Raw genomic sequence first — 17620 nt, 5'->3', positions numbered from 1 at the left:
TCTTCCTAATTTTTTTGAACTATGTTTTGTAGTTTTCAGTGTACAAATCTTTCACTTATTTTGTTAAATTTATTCATAACTATTTTTTCTATTTTATTCTATTGTAAATGAAATTGTTTTCTTTCTTTATTATTTTTATTATTTTAGGCAAGGCAACCCTTGGTTGACCTCACAGATTAAAAGGAGCTTGTCAGCTTACAGTCCCTTATTTTTTATTTTTTACGCCTATAGCACCTGGTCTTCTGAGGTGGTCTCCCATCCAAGTACTAACCAGGTCCGACCTTGCTTAGCTTCCAAGATCAGATGGGATCGGGCTTGTTCAAGGTGGCATGGCCATAGGAAATTGTTTTCTTAATTTTGTTTTCAGATCGTTTATTGCTACTGTATGGAAATACAATCAATGTTTGTATACTGATCTTATATCTTGCAATCTTGCACTTTTTTATGAGCTCTAATAGTTTTCTTATGGATTCTTGAGGATTTTCTATGTATGAGATCACATTTGTAGAGATAGTTTTACTTCTTCCTTTTCAATCTAGATGCCTTTTATTTCTTGTTCTTACTTAATTGCTCTAGCTAGAACCAACAATAAACTTTGAATGGAAGTTGTGAGAGTGAATATTCTTGGCTTGTTCCTGATTTAGGAGGAAAGACTTTAGTCTTTAACAATTAAGTATGCTAGTAGCTGTGGATTAGTTGTAGATGCCCTTTATTGCATTAAGAAATTTCCCTTCTATTTCTAGATCGTTGTGTATTTTTATCATGAAAGAGTGTTTGATTTTATCAAAATCTTTTTTTCCTCCTCTTTAATTCCCCATCCCCACCACACACACTTCCACTCCTGACCTATGGATGTTGCCGTTTCCCCTTAAGAACTGGATCCCTGAAGGTGGGGCATCTCCTCCCACACACTTGCGCATGCACCTGGGGCCTGGCGCACAAATTCTTTATCTATTGAGATGATAATGTGATTTTTGTCTTTTATTCTAGTAACATGGTGTATTCCATTGACTGATTTTCATATGTTAAACCAACCTTGCGTTTGGGGGATAAATCCTTCTTGGCCACAATGTATAATTTTTTGTTGTTGTTGCTGTATTTCTAATTATTTTGTAGAAGATATTTGGGTCTATATTTATAAGAGATATTGGTCTGTAGTTTTGTTTTCTTGTGATACCTTTAGTTTTGGTATCAGCATAATACTGGCCTCATAGATTGAATTGAGAAATATTGCTTCCTCTTCTATTTTTAGAAGTTTGTGAAGAATTGGTGGTAGTTCTTTTTCAAACATTTGGTAGAATTCATCAGGGAAGCTATATGGTCTGAGGATTTTCTTTGTAGGAATTTTTTTTATTATTACTGATTCAATCTCTTTGTTTGTTATAGGTCTATTTAGATTTTGTATTGCTTCTTGAGCCAGTTTCCATAGCCTGCATCTTTATGGACATTTTTCATTTTGTCTAGGTTATCTAAGTTGTTGGCATATGATTATTCTTAATATTTGCATATAATCTTTTTTATTTTTGTAAGGCTGTTGATAATGTGCTCTTATTCATTCCTGATTTTAATAATTTGAATGTTCTCTCTTTTTATTTTTATCAGTTTAGCTAAAGTTTTGTTAATTTTGTTGATCTTTTCAAAAAACCAACTTTGGGTTTCACTGATATTCTCTATTATTTTTCCATTCTCTATTTCATTTCTTTCTGCTCTGATCTCTATTATTTCCTTCCTTTTACTTGCTTGTTCCTTTTTCTCTTTAGCTTAGATTATTGATTTTTCTTTTTCTTTCTTTTTTTTAAAGTGAGGCAACCCTTGGTTGACCTCACAGATTGCAAGGACCTTGTCAGCTTACAATCCCTTATATTTTTTTATTTTTTACACCTATAGCACATAGTCTTCCTAGGTGGTCTTCCATCCAAATACTAACCAGGCCCGACCCTGCTTAGCTTCTGAGATCAGATGGGATTGGGCTTGTTCAAGGTAGCCTGGCCATAGACTTAATTTCTTTTTTTAAAATACACTCTTGTATAGCTATAAATTTACCTGTAAGCATTGCTTTCACTGCATTCCATAAGCTTTGATAGGTTATGTTTTCATTTTCATTCATCTCAAGATATTTGCTAATTTCCTTTGCAATTTCTTATTTGACCTATTGGCTATATAAGAGTGTTGTTTAATTTCTACATATTTGTGAGTTTTACAGGTTCCCTTTTTAATTTCTGATTTAATTTCATCATGATTGGAGAATGTATTTTGCATTATTAAAATACTTTAAAAATTATTAAGACTGATTTTGTAGCCTAATATATGGTCTATATTGGAGGTTTCATATGCACTTTAGAAGAATATGTGTTCTGTTATTGGATGGAGTATTCTATAGATATCTGTTGAGTCTAATTGGTTTATATTGTTGTTCACGGCTTCTCTTCCCTTGTTGATCTTCTGTACGATTGTTCTATCCATTACTGAACATGAGTTAATCGCCTACAACAACATTTAAATTTCAGTTACAATGGTATATGAACTGTGAGTACTTGCATGAAGTACAAACTTCACTGCTAGATAAATGCACAAATTACTTCTTAAATATGTGCACAATTAGTTAGCGATCATGTCACTTCTTTCAACATTGCCTGTGATTGGTCATGTGCATCTGTTATTCAGTTTGTACACAGACAGCAAAGTGTGTAGTTGTGTTGCCCCCTTGTCTTCCAGTGATAACCCATATGATGCTTTACAAAAATGGACAATCATTGGCAACAAAAATAATAGTGAAGAAAGAAACAAAAAGTGATAGTGCAGAAAGTATGATTCAAATTGAACATAAGTGGAGTTTAGAAAATACAGCTGAGTAAGGGAATGCTGACACTGGAGCCATTATAGAGACTCAATGTAAGAAACCAAAGAAACAGTGAAGGTGAACTTATTGCCATAAATGAGGAAAGTTACAAAAAGAATGAAAATATCCAAGAGGAAATGATACCGGCAAAAAAAAAAAAAAAATCACACGAGAGGAACTCTCACATATTTCCAGGCATTGAAAGTACAAAGGATAAAATATTAAAAGATGATCCAAATTTAGAAAGCAGACAAACAGTTTACTAAGGCATAGAAAAGGTATTCACTCTGTATTGTAAGTTATATGACAGGAAGGCAAGCACTGTTCTAACTCTTCTTGATACATTTTTACAAAGAAATAAAGCACTTTAATTCTCAAAAAAAAAAGAGAAAGTGGAGTATTGAAATCTCAACTATTTATCATTGAACTGTCTATTTCTTCTTTCATTCTGTCCTTTGTTGCTTCGTGTATTAGGGGCTCTGTTGTAGGTGCATTTATGTTTAAAATTTCTATATCTTGATTAATCAACTATTTTATCATTTTTAAATGTCTTTGTCTCTAGTAACAATTTTCTAAAAAATTTCAATTGATTTTATTATTACGATTGACTGAGAGAAAATACAGCTGGCAGTGAAAGATACCACTTATTATATACTTTTCATAACATGTGGTACTTATGTCTAAAAGTAGCTGTGGTATTTATGCGAATGTGGAATAGTTTATAGGCAATTACAATGAAGGGCCAAATTGCTTAATAGAGTGTTCTGGATTTTATTTTTATATATCATCATCAAAATGCAATTACTAAGTGACCATCAGCATATCATTATTATTGTTGTTATTTTCCTGATAATTTTAGGGCTTTGGGTTGGTTCTACAAAGCTAATTAAATAGATTTTATTGCAGAAATCATGTGTGACTTCTCACCATCACCTTCTGCTTGCCACTATCCTCAACAAAAGATACTTTGTGGCACACATTTTTTAATTAAATAAAAATGGTAAAAAGTAGTTAAAATTTATAGAGAGCTCTTTCAGTACTGAAAATCAGGCCTAGAAAATATTCCAATTTACTTTAAAAATTTCCTTTGGATTTCCAAGGCTAGAATTTTATACATGCTTCACACTTCCCATCAATTTTATTTATTTATTATTTTATTTGATTATCAGTGCTCAGAGTGTTGTATTGTTTATGTGGTTTTTTTTTTTTTTTTTTTGCATATTGAGTTGATGCAAATTTTTTTTGGCTTTATTGAAACATAATAGACATTTAGTTGCTTGTATTTACATTGTACAATTCAATGAGTTTTTTTTAACTTCTAGTTGGCATACACTAATATACCAATTTCAATTGTATAGCATAGTGATTAGAGATCCATATAACTCACAAAGTGATCACCTCACTAAATCTAATGGCTCTCTTCCCCCTTACGTATTTACAAATACGTAATTTTACAACACTATTAACCATCTTCCCCATGCTACACCCTACATCTCCATGTCTATTCGGCAACTATCCATTTGTACCTCTTAATCCCTTTGCGTTTTTTACTGTCCGCCAAACCCCCCTCCCATCTAGTAGCCCTCTAAATATTCTATGTATCTATGAGTTATTTCTGTTTTTGTTGTTGCAGTTGTTGATTTTGTTCTTTAGAGTCCACATGTACGTGAAATCATGTAGTATTTGTCTTTCTCTATCTGACCCATTTCATTCAGCGCAATACCTTCTATCTAGGTCCATCAAAACAATATCTTTTTTCCATCCCTTTCCTGTTAGTCTGTGTATGTCTTTTAATCTGAAGTGAGTTTCTCATAGGCAGGCATCTTAGGTAGGTGTCTTTTTTTCTTATCCATTCGACCGCTCTATCTTTTGGTTGGAGCACTTAATCTTTTCCATTTGAGGTACTTGTTGATAGGAATGTAGTTATTACTATTCTTTTTTCCTATTTTTTGTTACATGTCTTTTTCTTCTTAAAGAAGTCCCTCCAACATTTCCTGTAATACTGGCTTGGTGGTGTTAAATTCCTTTAGCTTATTTTTGTCTGGGAAGCTCTTTATCTGTCCTTTGACTCTAAATGATAGCTTTGCTGGATAAAGTATTTTTGGTTGTAGATCCTGGGTTTTAATCATGTTGAGTATTTTGTGTCAAGCCCTTCTGTCCTGCATAGTTCCTTTTGAGATATCAGCTGCCTGTCTAATGAGTGCTCCCTTGTAGGTAACTAACTGCTTTTCTCTTGCTGCTGTTAAGATTCTCTCTTTGTATTTAACCTTTGGCATTTTAATTATGATGTGTCTTGGTGTGGGCCTCTTTGGATTCCTGGTTTGTGGGATTCTCTGAGCTTCTTGGGGTTGTATGTCTATTTCCTTCACCAGGTGAGGGAAGTTTTCCAACATTATTTCTTCATCTAGCTCTTCCATGACTTGTTTTCCTTCAGGTACACCTATGACATGGATATTTTTACCTTTAATAGTGTCCTACAGGCTCCTTAAATTATTATTAAAATCTTGGCTTCTTTTTGCTTGCCATTCTGATTGAGTGTCCTTGGTTTCCCCATCTATATCGGTGGTTCGATCCTCTTCTTTATCCACTCTATTATTCCATCTAATATACTCTTCATCTCAGATAATGTGTTCTTCATTTCTGACTGGTTCCCTTCTATAATTTCCACTTCCATTTTTATCTTTTTTATCTCTTTGTTAAAGTTCTCACTGAATTCATCTACACTTCCCCTAGTTTCATTGAGCATCTTTAAAACCAGTGTTTTGAACTCTGCATCTGTTAGACTGCTTGACTTCATTATTCCTGGATCTCTGTTCTTTGTCCTCCCATTTTGGCTGCCTTTCTATGTCTGTTTCTATGGACTAAGCAAAGCTCCTAAGTCTCCTGGTCTTATTGGTGTGGCTTTGTGTAGTAGGTGTCCAGTGGCACAGTCCTGAGAGGGGTTCAGCTTCAGGCCAAGTTTAGCTCCAGCCTGTGCCCCTCGTGGGCCACCTGTTAAGATTACGCAAGCAATCCATAGATGCTGTGCTTATAGAAGTATATTAAGTGGAATAAACAAAGGAATCAACAAAGTGAATAAAGAAAAGGATCAGATGTCCTATCTAGAGGACAGGAAAGCCAAGGACACACAATCAGAATGGCAAGAGATAAGATGCCAAGCCTATAAAAATAATTTAAGAAGCATATGAGACACTATTAAGGTCTAAATATCCATCTGATCAGCGTAACTGAAGAAAGTCAAGATGTTGAACAGCTTTTAAAGGAAATAATGATGGAAAACTTCCCTCACGTGGTGAAGGAAATAGACATCAAACCCCAGGAAGCTCAGAGAATTCCAAAAATCAGAGATCCAAAGAGGCCCACACCAACACATCATAATTAAAATGCCAGAGGTTAAATACAAAAAATGAATATTAAAAGCAGCAAGAGAAAAACAGTTACTTATAAGGGAACACCCATAAGACTGACAGCTGATTTTTCTAAAGAAACTATGCAGGACAGAAGGGCTTGGCACAAAATATTCGACAGGATGAAGACTCAGAATCTACGACCAAGAATACTTTATCCAGCAAAGCTATCATTTAGAGGCAAAGGACAGAAAAAGAGCTTCCCAGACAAAAATAAGCTAAAATAAGCCAGTATTACAGGAAATTTTGGAAGGACTTCTTTAAGAAGAAAAAACATGTGTCAAAAACAGGTATAAAGAATGGTAACAACTACATTCCTATCAATAAGTACCTTAAATGGAAAGTAATTAAGTGCTCCAACCAAAAGACAGAGTGACTGAAAGACCCCTACATATGCTGCCTACAAAAGACTCACTTCAGATTAAAAGACACACACAGACTAAAGGGAAGGAGATGGAAAAAGACATTGCTTTGATGGACCTAGAAGGTATTTAAGTCAGATAGAGAAAGATAAACACTAAATGATTTCACATATATGTGGAATCTAAGAAATAAAAAGAACAAACTAATCAAAAACAGACTCACAAATATAGTGGACAATTTGGTGACAGACAGAGGGGAAGGGGTGTGGGGGGCTGGGAGAATGAGGTGAAGGGTTAAAGAAGTACAGATTAGTAGCTGATGGATGGTCATGGGATGAGGCGCACAGCATAGGGAATGCAGTTAGCATTAATATGTTGGGTTGGTGGAGGGTCAGGGAGGGAGGGAGCAATTGGGGGGATCATTTTACGAACTATATAGATGTCTAACCAATGTACTATATACTTGAAACTAATTAAAATAAATAAATTAAAAAGAAATAATATAATGTGGAAACAATGAAAAGCAGATTCTCCTTTCTCTCCAAGGCCTACTTTTGATGCTGTTCATTGTTGGTGATGGTTGTTTATTTAGTGGCTTTTCTGAAATAATTCTGTATTCTTCGTCATATGTGTCCACTGAAGTCTCTGCTCAGTTAGCCTACTTATTGAAGAGATTTCCTTAAATGCCTGAAAACAGTTAAGTCTTTGCCAAGGGACTCTGAGTGCATATTAAAACATGCTTGGGACTCAGTCGGGCAGTTTATAACTCTTCCTTAGGCTTTACTTCCTACTTGTGTAGAGCCTGAAGGTTAGTCAGTGGTGATAGGGCTTCTCAGGTCTTTCCTAACCATGCACCCAACTTTATACAAGTGCATGCCCTTTTGGATTCCCAGGAATATGTCAGAACATTCCAAAGCCCCTTATGGACATTACAACCCCAAGATTTTCCTTTAAAATTTTTTGATTAGCCTATTTTTTTTTTTTTACCTCAGCTGTTATCCACCATGACAGACAGCTACAGTGTTGAAAATTTGCCTCTCATTGTTTTAAACAAATGCCCCCCTGGGAAAAGGCTGTTTGCATGAGGCAAACTCTGTCAGATCAAATAAAGATAGCCTTGAGTAGAATCTTCCAGGAAACTACCTGACAGGTCAAATAATGACAATTCTCTAGAGAATGGGGTTTTCAAAGCTCCATTCCCATTCTACCTCCTCCAGTGGCTGTCAGGCTATTGGTTTTCCCCATTGTTGCAGGCTTTTGGTTTTTTAGGTTACCATGGAGCTAAGAAGAGGGTAAGATGGTAATAGAACAAGTTAAAATACCACATAATTCATTGTTCTTACCAAGATTCAGTCATTTTTCTTGCATAAACAATCCCTTAATCGTTGCAAACCTTTGGTTAATTTCCAAAAAAAAATTTAAAAAGTCGATCCTAACAATTTTGCCATGTTCTCATTGCTTTTATGGAAGTAGATTTTGGGGATTCTTACTCTGTCATTTTTGCTGATGTCACTCCTTCCTTCTCATTATTTTTCAGCCAAATCCTTTAGAGTCATCCTTAATGTCTGTCTTTTCAAACATTCCAACCCACATCAGCAAATCTTGGAGAGGCAGGAAGTCCTCTAATTTCAAAATATTTCCAGGATCCCACCACTCATCACCACCTTCATTGCTACCACCCTGATATAAGCTGCTCCTCTCCCCTTAATTATTTTCCAACATCACCTCACCTTTCCTCAGACTTCCAAGCATGGTCCTATTTCGAAACCTTTGCATTTTCTACCAAGAATACACACGGCTAATTCCCTTACTTCCTTCAAATCACTGCTCAAATTGTTCCTCCAGGGGAGCTCCTCCAAGATGCTCCCCTGACCACTCTACAGCTCATACCCTATCACTCTATCCTCATCTTGGTTCATTTTTTCCTAGCAGTTATCACTACCTGACATTTTATATTTACTAATATTTATTGTCTGTCTCCTCCCATTAGAATGTAAGCTCATAAAGTCAGGGACTTTGTCCACTGTGTTCATTGTTGCATTTTCAGTGCCTACAACAGTACCTGGCTTGTGTTGGCAGTCAGTAAGTTCTGGTTGAAAGTATGGCAAATACCTTTTATTTGCTATCCTAGATCCACCTTCCCCCTTTTCCCAGCATCCAGTATGGACATCAGTGTGCTCTTTTGCCTTCTAGCTTCAGCCCATGCAGAACCCCAGTAGGAGTTTGAAAGGAAGGACAGTGAAGTCAAAGTATTTATTCCTCCCTGCCAAATTGCCTCAGGTTTACCCTATCCCTGGACCTAAAATCACTCTCTTCCAAGGTAACTTTCTGTATGTGGAGTCTATCTTTCCAATAACCATTGCCTACCCTCTTCTCTTTTGGCCTTCTTTGCTATTACTACCCTCAGGATATTGTACTACCCTGTACCCACTCATACCTTTGTAATTAAACTCGTCTCATATCATCCTAATTTAAGAGTGGCATTTGTTTCCTTTGGGATCCTGCCTGATGTAGATGAGTAATCCTAAGAACAACTCTATGAAGTAGACATTATTACTATCCCCACTTTACTGGCGAAAACTCTGAGGCCCAGAAAGATTAAGAAATTTGCCTAAGATTACATAGCTAGTTAGTAACAGAGCCAGAGTTTACAGAAAAAAATGTGGGAGAATCTTTTTATAATAGGATAATGAAAGATTCCTCAACAAAACTAAAACAGCATACCCATAAAAAAGACTGAAAAAACTGAAATTCTCTATATCAAAAGATACCATAAACAAAGTGAAGAGACAAGTCACAGACCAGAAAATATATGCAATCCACATATAGACTATATAAAGAACTCATAGAGATCAATAAGAAAAATCACAACCAACATAATAGAAAAAATGGGCTGAGCAAAGGATAAGAAGGGGAAATTTATAGAGGAAGAAACTCAAGTGAATATAATAAGCATTTAAAAGATGCTCAATCTCTCTAGTAATCAGACAAATAGAAATTAAAATAATGAGATTCCATTTTATACCATTTGGCAGATGAAAACTAAGTGCAGTAAGTATGAGCAAGGATAAAGCAAGTGGGAATGTTTGGAACAACTATTTTGAAGAACAATTTGACAATACCTCATAAAGTTGAAGATACATATATAGTCATTCCAGGACACCCACAGATACCAAAATATGGAGATGCTCAAGTCTCTTATATAAAATGGTATTGTATTTGTACATAACCTATATTTGCATATACGCTATAGCAGGGTATGCCTACACATCACTTCATTCACGTGGATTCAGTGTAGTGCACAGCACGATGTGGCAAATTTAATTTTTGCTTTTAGGAACTTTCTGGGATTTTTTCCCCCAAGTAATTTCAATCTGTGGTTGGTTGAATCCATCCATGGATATAAAACTTGTGGATATGGAGGGCCAATTGTATACTCCATTACCTGATAATTTTACTTGGAGAAGTCTTTCCTAGAGAAATATTTACACTTGTATACAAGGAGACATGTATACAATGTTCATTGCAATGCTGTCAACAACTCTCCTTCAGTGCAAAAATGGACTACCATACAGCAATTAAAAAGAATAAATCACATTTATGGATAACTCTCAAAAATATGGCTAAGTCAAAAACATAATTTTGAGTGAAAAAAAGCAAGTTGGAAAAGACTACATACAATATGGTGCTATTTATAACTATGAAATATGCTAACCAATATGTATAATTTATAGTATATATATAGTTTATAGATATTTGTGTGTTATAAAAGTATTAAAATACATAGAAATAATATGCATCAACTTCAGTAATGTGGTTATGTCTGTGTAAAAAAGAAGGGGAAGGACTGGTACATAGAATTGTGTCTGTATCTGAAATAGTTTATTATTTATTAATATTTTTGCTTTATATAAGTTTACATTTTTATTTAAGTGTTTTTCAACAGCTCTATTAAGGTATAATTGATGTAAAATAAACTACACATATTTAAAGTGTACAATTTGATAGGTTTTTACATATTTATACACCCTTGAAACCACCACAATCAAGATCATAAACATATACATCACCCCCAAGTTTCCTCCTGCCCTTTGTAATCTATCCCTCCAACCCACCCCCTTCCCTAACCTGTCCCTGTGCCATCATTGACTTTTTTTCTATTACTATAGATTAGCCTTCATATCCTAGAATTTTACATAAATGAAATGACACAGTATGTACTCTAATCTTGTTTCTTTCACTCAGCATAATTTTGAGATTCATTCATACTGGTACATGTATCAGTTAGCTCATCTTTTTTATTGCTGATGTTATTCCATTGTTTGGATATACCACAGTTTGTGTACAAGTCTTTCTATGAACATATGCTTTCATTTTCTTTGAGAAATACCTAGAAGTGGAATTACTGACTTATATGTTAGATGTATATAGTAGTCCTTCCTTATCTGTGGTTTCACTTTCTGTGGTTTCAGTTACCTAAAGTCCAAAAATGTTAAATAGAAAATTCTAAAACAATTCACAAGTTTTAAATTGTGCACTATTCTGAGTAGCATTATAAAATCTCATGAGGTCCCACTCTATCCTACCTGGGAGGACATGAGTTACCCCTTTGTCCAGCATATCTGTGCTACCCACCCTTCAGTCACTTAGTACCTATATATAGGGTTTGGTATTACCCATGGTTTAAGGCATCCCTTGGGGGCTTTAGAACGTATCCCTCGTGGATAAGGTGGGGGTACTACTGCATTTATTTTTTTAAAGAAACTGACACACTTTCCTAAAGTAAATATATCATTTTGTATTCCTACCAGGAGTGCATGAGAGTTCTACTAGCTCTGACAGATATGTGATTTACTTTGCATTTCCCTAATGACTAATGATTTTCGTCATCTGTTCAAGAGTTTGCCATCCATAAATCTTCTTGATGAACTGTCTGTTCAAATCTTTTGCCAATTTTTAAAAATTGGGTTGTTTTGTCTTTTTGTTACTGAGTTGTAAGAGTTATTTACAACAGTCTACAGATAAATCCTTTGTCAGATATGTGTTTGGAAAATATTTTCCCCATCTGTGGCCTGCCTTTTTATTTTCTCAACAGTGTCTTTTGAAGAACAATAGGTGTTAATTTTGATTAAATGCAATCCATTGATTTTTGTTGTAGTTCATTTTATGTGTCAATTTGACTGAGACACAGGGTACCCAGATATTTGGTTAATTATTATTCTGGGTGTGTCCGTGAGGGTGTTTCTGGATGAGATTAAGTTTCCTCCAATTGACTCTTCATTTTTAGCAGCTCCTCCAAAGTCCATGGATAGTGTTCCTCTCTTTTGTTTCTGGACTTTCATGTGGTTTACCATTAGACCACATGACCCAAATTAGAATTCGTTTTTGTCCCCAAATAAACCCATTTTGTTGGAGTAATATCTGGCTGTCCATTTGTTTAAGGTCAACAGTTTGGCTGGATGGGCAGGGACATGGAAGGAACATGAGTGGAAAATTGGTGACAAGAAAATTTGGGGAAGTAGTATATAGGTAGGCCTCTCTATTAGGCAAAAAACATGAAGGTATTTGTGTACCTTGTGAATGCTCACCAAAGGAAGACCCATTCTGTGAACACGTCAGCCACTTTCCCTGTCCACTCCTGTCATTACCCAATGGGCTCAATGAACAAAGTGGCCATGGTGGCAGGAATACTCAGCAACTTGGACTTCCATTCACCAAAACCATCGTGGCTCTGGCCACTGTTGAGTGCCCAATATAGCAGCATTCCCTGGGGTGGTCATCCAGCTCCGAGGTGGCAGGTTGACTACGTTGGACCACTTCTGTCATGGAAGGGGCAGCATTTTGTTCTTACTGGAATAGACTCTTACTCTGGATACAGATTTTCCTTTCCTAATGCTTCCGCCAAAACTGCCATCAATGGACTTATAGAATGCCCTACCTACTGTCATGGTATTCCATACAGCATTGCTTCTGATCAAGAAACTCACTTCACAGCAAAAGAAGGGCAATAATGGGCCCATACTCATTGAATTCACTGGTCTGACAATGTTCCCCATCATCCCGAACTAGCTAGTTTGGTAGAACAGTAGAATGGCCTTTTGATGACTCAGTTACAGAATCTGCTAGGTGGCAATATCTGACCCCTTTTGCTAACATGTATAAATACAATTTATTTTTATGTTAATCTTGTATTCTGTAACGTTGTTAAACTCATTTATTCTAATTGGTTTTTTTTGTAGAGTCTGTACAGTTTTCTATATAAATGATCATGTTATTTATGAAAAAAAGCATTTTCACTTCTTTTTAAAATATATGCTTTTTCTTTTTCTTTCTTTATGACACCAACTAGAATCTTGAGAACAATGCTGAATATAAATGGTAAGAGCAGATATCTCTATAATTCTCAGTGGATTTCTATATGATTCATATTTTTAAAATTTTTAATTCATGTTAAACTTAAAGGAAAGGTGCCAGAATAGTACAAATAATTCCCCCTCCTGAACCATTTGAGAGTAAGTTGATGACACAGTGTCTCATCAGCTCTGAATACTTTAGTGTATGATTCCTACCAAGCAGATAACCACAACAGAGCCATCAGAAAATTAGCATTTGATACATTATTACCATACAATCCACAGATCCTGTTTAAGTTTTTCCAGTTGTCCCAAAAACATCCTTGAGAGCAAAAGTTTCCAGCCCAGAATCACGTTACATTTAGTTGTTATGTTGCTTTACTCTCCTTAGGTGTAGAATAGTCTCTTGGTCTTTTCTTGACTTTCATGACTGATACTTTTGAAGATTACAGTGTTACTTTGTAGAACGTTACTCAGTTGAGTATGTCTGATATTTTGTCATGATTAGATAGATTCAGGTTATGCATTTTTGTCAGGAATTACAACAGAAGTAATGTTTTAATTGCATTCTAGCAACCTATACATTATTTTGATTTGTCCTATTAATTATAATGTTAACTTTGATCCCTTGTTTATGATGATGTTTGCCAGGTTTCTCCACTGTAAAATTATTCTTTTTCCTTTCATAATTAATGAGTATTTTATGGGAAAGTACTTTGAGATTGTGGAAATATCCCACTCCTCGTCAAATTTTCACTGAGTTTAGTATTCATTGATGTTTTGTGGCTTAATTATTACTATGACAGTTACTAAATGGCATTTTTGTAATTCCATCATTTCTTCTACATTTATTACTTATCATTTTACTGAGAAAATCTTTTCCTTCTTCCCATTTACAATTAATTTATTACTGTCAGAATGACTCATGGATTCCTGTTTTATTCAGTAGATTCTAATATTTTACTGTTATTATTTAATTTGATGTTCAAATTGTCCTAGGTTTGGCCAGGGGAGCCCATTCAAGCTGGCTCTTGAATCCTTTTGACATGTCCTCATTATTATTTTAGCATTCCATATTTTCCTGGCACAAGCAGATATTTCGGGTTCATCTTGTACTTTCCTTCCCAAGCCCTTGAATCAGCTCTTTCTCCATGAAGCAATGGTATTTTTTACTGGAGAATGGTATTTAGAAACCAATACAAGATGTGATCCACTCTATGGGGCATCACTATTCCCAGGTCCTCCTAGTGAACAGAATTAGGGGGGAAAGAATATGTGTGTGTGTGTGTGTGTGTGTGTGTGTGTGTGTGTATACATATACAAAGTGTATATGTATATATATATACACATACACACACACACACACATACACACGTTACATATATATATGTATATATATAATATACACACATGTATTACCCTAATATCTATATCACTATATATACATATATCACCCTATATATATATTTCATCCTGATACCTCCAATTCTAACCTAATGTTACAGGATTCATTCTGATTTTCTCCTTTTCCACACTTGAAACCCTTGTCTGTCATAAGAAACCTGGCTCCTTTCATTCTCAATATGTTTATTTATTTGATCAATCTCTCTCAAATATAACCAGTCTTCTGTTGCTGCCTGTCCCTCCCCTCAACATGGATGCCTGATTGAGCTCCAACACCCCATGCCAGACTTCCATAGAGGTGCCCTCACAAAGAACCAGAACCTTCTTCACCCTCCTCAGGCTTTAACACCCCACAATGGGCCACTGTCTAGGCTCATCTAATGGCTTTTAGGACTCCTACATTCCTCATCTAATGGCTTTTAGACTGAATTATTCAGGAAGGAAGAAGGAAGAAGATAGGTAGGCTCATAATTATTTTTTAATTAAGAAGAAAAAAATTCCTCCAATCATTTTAATTCCTGATTATCATTCACAGGAGTATTGTTGGCTACTCTTACTTGTAGCAAAAAGAAAATCAGGTTTCATTATTAGACTAGGTGTGGTTAATCTATGTCCATGATAATATTTTTAATGGCTGACATAGCTATACCAAAAGGAACCATGTTTGAGGTTATTAGCTACACAGATTTAGAGGACAGAATAGAATAGCTGTGTCTAAGAGAGCTACCAGAGACTCAGTATTACTCTTTCATCTTTGACTAAGTAAGCTCTGAAGAAGTACAAGCTGCTAGCTAGAGAATATGCCCCAGGTACTTATAGAAAGCCATGCCCTGCAGCTTTTCTTATATTGAGTCAGGCTTAAGATTTAAGAGTTATCTTAGATGGAGAATGCCAGATCTGGACCTACAGTGGATGAAAAATATTTCACAACAATTCAGGGAGGCAACAGCACGTAAAAGCATGGACTCTGAAGCTAGACATCCTGGGTTCTGATCCTCTCTGCCACACTTACTACTAGTGGGACCTTGTGAAAATCATTCAGCTTCTTTGGGCTTCAATATCTTTATCTTTAAAAATGGAGATTTGACTTCATAGGATTGTTTAAACAGATTAAGTAACACCTTTAGAACAGTGCCTGACACTAGAGGTAGATTTGCCTTGAACTAAAGACACTTAAGTTTCAGGGCTCTTACTTGCCCTGTACTTAATTCTGTATTTGTGTTTTTTAATTCTTTTTCTTAAAGAGAGCCCCCAAATTGTATAAAATTCAGGCCCTAGCCAACTTGGGTCTACCCCTGACTGGTACAGAGTAAGAGCTTGGTAGATGTTAATTTTTATTATTCACATCTAATATTAAGAGTGGCCCTCTAAGGTGTTTTTACTTTTTATTTTGTGTGTGAATTTTTTTTTTTTCTTTTTAGTTGCCCTATCTTATAGAAAAACTATAACATAAGCCATAATGTAAGACATTTCTTTCATTCATTCATCCATTGAAAAAATAATTATTGAGTGGCTACTATGTTATAGGTGCTCACAATCCTATGGCCAAGGCAAACATATAAATATTTATAATGTGATATAGTAAGTGCTATAATAAATATATGCACAGCCACATAGAGGAAGACACAAGTCTCTAGAGGGAGTTGACAAATTTAGGCTTTTGACTGAGCTGCTTTAATGGAAGGTGGAAGATTATTCAGTTTGAAGAAGAAACATATTCAAGGCCTTATTTCCTTCACTGAATAAATATTTATCAAGAATCTATATTATGCCAGGTCCTATTCTGGATGCTCGAGATTCAGTGATAAACAAGTCAGGCAAGGCAGCGTTTCATGGAGCTTACATTCTAGTAGTGGGAACACTAGATAGGGTAATGTGAAAGAGTGTCACATGTGTGTATGAGTGTGTATGAGTGTGTGTCTATTCTAAAATGAATGATAAGAGGCCTTTTTGAGCAGGAAACATTTGAAGTGAGGCTTGAATGACAAGAAGGAGTCAGATATGAGAAGACTAGGGACAGGGGAGAGAACTTAAATGCAAGAACTCCTGGTAGCAAAGGACCTAGAATTGCCAAAACAATTTTGAAAAAGAAAACAAAATTGGAGGACTCATACAATCTGATTTTGACTTACTATAGAGTTGCAGTAATTGACAGAATAAAGAATCCAGAAATAAACTTCATATGATTGATGAATTTCAACAAAGTTGCCAAGTTAATTCAATGGAGAAATGATAGTCTTTTTAAAAAATGGTGCTGAGACAATTAGATATCTATATGTAAAAAAAGAACCACAATTCATACATTGTATCACATAAAAGAGTCAACTTGAAATAGATGATAGACCTAAAATATAAACCAAAAAATTATAAAACTTCTAGAAGAAAACATAACTGAAAGTCTTTCTAATCTTGAGTTAAGCAGAGATTTCTTAGCTAAGACACAGAAAATACAAACTAAAAAAATTTTTGATAAATTTGGATTTCATCAAAATTAGTAACTTCTGTTCTTCAAATGATCCTGTATTAAAAAATGAAAAAATAGCCATAGACTGGGAGAAAATATGCGAAAAACATATCTAATAAAGGACTGGTACTAGGAATACTTTTTAAAAAGAACTCTCAATTCAATGATAAGAAAACAATTTAAAAAATGGACAAGATTTGAACAGACACATCACCAAAGAAAAAATACTGATGACAAATACTACATAAAGAGATGTTTAATGTCATTAGTCCTATGGAAATACAAACTGAACCACAATGCCAAATCACCACACATCCATTAGAATGGCTAAAATTAAAAATATAGACAATACAAGTGTTCAGGAAGATGAGAAGCAACTGGAATTCTCATACACTGCAAAATTATATACCACCTTTGGGAAACAATTTGGTGGCTTCTTATAAAGTTAAACATACACTTAACACATAACCCAGAGATCCCATTCCTGAGTATTTACTTAAAAGAAATAAAAACATATGCCCACACAAATACGTATAGATGAATGTTCATAGCAGCTTTATTGTAATAACCTTAAACTGGAAACTCCCTAAAGGTCTATCAACAAGTGAACAGATGTACAAATTATAGTACACCTATACAGTGAAATACTACTCAGCAATAAAAAAATAATACATACTACAACTTGAATGAATCTCAAAAGCATTATGCAAAGTGAAAGAAGCCAGACACAAAACTCTACATACCACTTAATGACATTCTGGAAAAGACAAAACTACAGGGATAGGAATCAA

The 17620-nt window shown here is 35.0% G+C and overlaps 1 non-coding gene across 1 annotated transcript; it reads right to left on the bottom strand.

The window, feature by feature from the left end:
* Positions 1 to 222: 222 nt before the first annotated feature.
* On the bottom strand, positions 223 to 341 carry LOC120602257 (5S ribosomal RNA). The gene has a single exon (XR_005652672.1). It is a non-coding gene; the product is annotated as a 5S ribosomal RNA (ribosomal RNA).
* Between the last annotated feature and the right edge of the window lie 17279 nt (positions 342 to 17620).

Source organism: Pteropus medius, unplaced genomic scaffold, assembly GCF_902729225.1.
Source record: "Pteropus medius unplaced genomic scaffold, Ma_sr-lr_union100, whole genome shotgun sequence".
Classification (NCBI taxonomy): domain Eukaryota; kingdom Metazoa; phylum Chordata; class Mammalia; order Chiroptera; family Pteropodidae; genus Pteropus; species Pteropus medius.
The sequence above is the reverse complement of the archived record's forward strand: the minus strand, read 5'-3'. Positions and strand labels throughout refer to the sequence as shown.